Source organism: Electrona antarctica, assembly GCF_951216825.1.
Source record: "Electrona antarctica genome assembly, chromosome: 8".
Taxonomy (NCBI): Eukaryota; Metazoa; Chordata; class Actinopteri; order Myctophiformes; family Myctophidae; genus Electrona; species Electrona antarctica.
The window spans coordinates 3,637,576-3,641,972 of NC_136789.1; positions in this window are offsets into that span (position 1 = coordinate 3,637,576).

Consider the following 4,397-nt stretch of genomic DNA (forward strand, 5'->3'; position numbering starts at 1 on the left):
GTGTGTATCTATAAACATGTATAAGTATTGCTATAACATATTTAATTTAATGAGCATATGTTTTTCCTCATTGTATACTGTGTAATAAAAATAAAATAGGCAGTGTATTATAATTTAAAAAATATCACGTCATGGTTAGCTATAATTGTACATTTGTATTTGATTGTTAGATTCTGGTGCAGTTTGAGTCGATAATCATGTAGGATCTAATTTGTGCATGCATGCACACACACGCGCACGCACACACGCGCGCACACACACACACACACGCACACACACACACACTACCACCTCATCAGTGATAACAGGCATTAGTATGCCTGATATCGCCTCTGCTGTCCTGTGCATTTCAAACTGCAATAAACAGCTGAAAAGTATATTGACACTGTCCTGACCGACATGCACCGCATTATTCCACCATGAGTCGAATTACAAATTACAATCGTATCACATTATTAGGCAGATAAAGGGACGGAAAAAAGGCCACCCCAGTAACTGGTAAATTTCATGACTGAAAAAAGAGGACACACCAGCAGCACTTTGCAGCCATGATATTGCTAGCTTATTAAGCAAGTCTGTTGTCTCATGATGCTAAACCTATTGAGAGCAAAGCATTAATGGCTATGTGCTTTTCTCAGTTTGTGAGAATGTCACTTCAAATGCCAAACTTTGGAAAGGTAATGTTGCCCTTAACATGACGTCAGACTTCCTCCAAACCACTACAGACCACTTGGCATTTGATCAAGCAGCACTTATTTTAATGAAACATCAGTAAAATGCCAACTTTATAACTTGATTTGGGCTGCTTGTTACCACACCTCTTGGTGCATTTTGTTACAGAAAAATCCTGAATGATAATCTAAATCATAGGGTGTAAAAATGGACCCTATAATAACTTAGGCCAGGTTTGCAGTGGCAACTTCATTGCACAAAGACAAAATGAGACAAAAGAGAAATAAAAAATGTGCCAGGGACTGCAGATTTGTGTTACAATAATGTAATGCGTTTATGTATTAAAACAGATTTTGAGCCTATTTTTATTTCATTTAACCTTTAGGCCTATTTAACCAGTAAAAACACGTTGAGACTAAAGTCTCTTTTACAAGTGTGAACTGGCCAAGCGAAAAGGAAAACAATAATAACTCTGCCAGTAACAACATAATATAAAGACTAATTAACAACGTTTTTGCTACTAAACTAATATAAGACAAGAGCAACAACATTTCCTATATGTCGAGGCGCAGGAGCAATGTCTGGGAAAAGTGCCCATGACAATCCTTTTAAAACTCACTAGTGGAATCACAGACGCCAGTCAGATATGATTGTGGGTACGACATAGCATATCCAAGCATTTGATCTGAGATTGAGAGAGTTTTGGAAAAGCTTGAATTTGGAGCAGGAAGGTTACAGAGAATGGCTTTGTAAGTAAGAATATACCAGAGTAGCAACCTGAAGACGTTTAGGATGACCAACCCACTAAGGCGTACAGAGTACAGTGATGTGTCCTATAGGGGAATTGGTAATGAACCTCAATGCAGCATGAAAAAGGGGGTCAAGTTTGCCTATAGTGTTGAGGAACAGGCAAAGCGATAGACAGTATCGCTATAGTCGAGCTGCGACAGGAAGAGGCCTGTGACCAGCTTTTTGCGAGAAGCAGTGGAAAGGCACGACTTCATTCTATGGAATCGCCATCAAATAAACTCCTTCGCCAAGGAGTCAATGTGGTATTTGAAATGTAACTTGTTGTTCAACCAGATCCTAAGATATATACAATTCAATCCATTCTTCAATGGATACTCCGAACTCCGTCCAAAATGGTAATGTTTGTGGGGGCCATGACTGTGCTATTTGGTGAAAATAGCATGGCCTTGGTTTTTTTGGCCATTTAATAGCAGTTTGCTATTTAGCAGTCCATGCTGCAAGGAGACAAAGTCGAAGTTTGACACTGCCACATCAGGAGATTGGGTACAGGAATACAGAATTGTGTCGTCAGCATACATTGAATTGAATGCATATATGGTTTACATACAACAGAGGCACTATGTAACTTTTTTTTAATGATTCAATTTATCCTCTGAGCAAGCAGGCAGGCTCTATTAGCTCAATGGTAAGAAATTCAGCACTTGCACAGGAAACAGGGTTCAAATCTGGGCTAGAAGAGGAAATTTACATATAGTGCAGATTTAACTAATTTGGCAGGGAACCTCCTGAAACCTCCTCAAGGACGCCCGGGCCCACTGTCATTGCTGTGACTCATACTCAGTCTATGTAAATGGTATGATAGCAAAATCATCATAAATCAGTGGCGTGGACTATGTGGGTGCGTCGGTGCTTGAGCATCCATGAAGAAAATAGGAACACAAATTAGCACCCCTGAGCTTCTCTCCCCCATGACTGTCGTTTTGTCACGTAGTCATGCATGCACCTTTACGGGCACAGGCATTCAAATGCTAATATGATGGCTTTTGTTTTAATCTGCCACTGGTAGAGTATATAAATTGCAGTAAGGTAGCCTTTCTTTCTCACTTGTCTACAATGAAGTACCCAATGAAAAAAAATAAACATTGTTTTTTCCCTGTATGCACAGTACATACTACAAACATAAAAGACTACACACAGAAGCGGTTAAGTGACATACTGTTTATTGCAAGTTTGATGGAAAAGTTACTGTCACTGACTGTTGTAATCTCTAAATACTGGACCCTCGTCTGGTTTGACAGACAGGTAGTGTGTGCAGGCTGGGTGGTGTGTGATAATCCGGTTGAAGTATTCCTTCGGTACGGCGACTGCGGCGGCGGGCCCGGGAGAACAATAACGCGACACGAGACAATATCACGCTAAAGGTTCACAAAGTTTATTACACAAACAGGAACATATATAGTGCTGGATCATAATGACGTGACAATAAGATAAGAGAAGATAAGAGAATAACGTGCCTACTGCAGCAAGGCTGAGATGTCTCTCGTAGCCTATCTATAAAGTGTTCTACAGTACAGGCAGTACACAATACATACATAAGTACACTGTATCTCAAGTTCGAGTACATAGACTTAGATGTACATGGGCAACTCATGATTATAACATAACACTGACTGGAGTGTAAGTTAACTTTGGTTAGGGTCATTTCATCTTCATATAGTCATTTATTTTGTAGTTAAGTTTATTTTGTTTTCTTTGACTTGTTAGTTTGGAATGGATGAGTGCTGGAGTTTAATTGGCTGGCCAAAGAACAGAGAGGCAACAGAGTGGCTAAGAGGGAAATCAATGTGTTCGTTGACAGCAAGCGCCTTGAGTTCCAACAATCCCCAAAATACCTTGGGGTGCGCTTGGACAGAACTCTGTCATTCAACCAACACCTTGAGGACGTGAGGGCAAAGGTCACATCAAGGGTCTCACATATCCGTCGCCTCGCTGGTACGACCTGGGGAGCTTCCGCCAACACATTGCGGATTTCCACCCAAGCCCTGGTCTTCTCTGCAGCTGAATACTGTGCCCCAGTCTGGTGTAGGAGCCCACATGTCAAAAAGGTATCCACCAGTGCATGGCTGGCGGCATCTTGGAAGCAGGAGTGGGAGTCTGCTGGGCCCTCACGTATGCACCACTACATCTGTGACCCGGGTGATGGCGTTGAAGGAGAGGACCTACCACGCCGACTATGGACTCTACTGAACCGCCTGCGCACTGGAGTCGGCTGCTTCAAATCAGCAATGAAGAAGTGGGGTTTGACAGACAGTGCAGTATGCGAGTGTGGCGAGACTGAGCAGTCTGCCGAACACATAATTAACACCTGCCCCCTGTACAGACCTCCTTCGGAGGCCGGCCTCTTCCACATGGGACCAGAGACAAGGGCGTGGCTACTCGATACTGAGTTGGACATTTGAGGTTGATACACGAAAGAAGAAGAAGCCAAAGAAAGAAGAAACGATGTTGCATATGGGGAGGGGGGCAAAGGTTTATGAGTTTGAATGTATTTATTGTTGTTGTTGTTATTGTTACGATTTTGAAGAAAATGAAGAAAGTGGACTGATCGTCATCACCCACTATATACAGTATGTTCCCCTCATGTCTCCTTTTGGTTAGGTCAGTTGTGTTAAATTCAGTTCTGTTTGTCCTTATTTGTTTTGGGCATAGAACTATTAATTATCATATTTATGATAATATATTATATATATATATTGGAAAACATTTTAGAGAAAAGTCTGCTGGTGTCTCTCTTGCTGACCAACTCGGTCCCCAACACCCTACTAGAAGACATCTCGTTTGTTTTGTTTTATAATGCAATATCAGTGATGGCTCTCTACCTCTGCAGCAATTTATGTTTCTACCTCTGTGAGCTTTATTCATTGCCTCAGCAGATTTTTTTTGTTTGTTATTGAAATAGAGTTACCTCGGCTCCC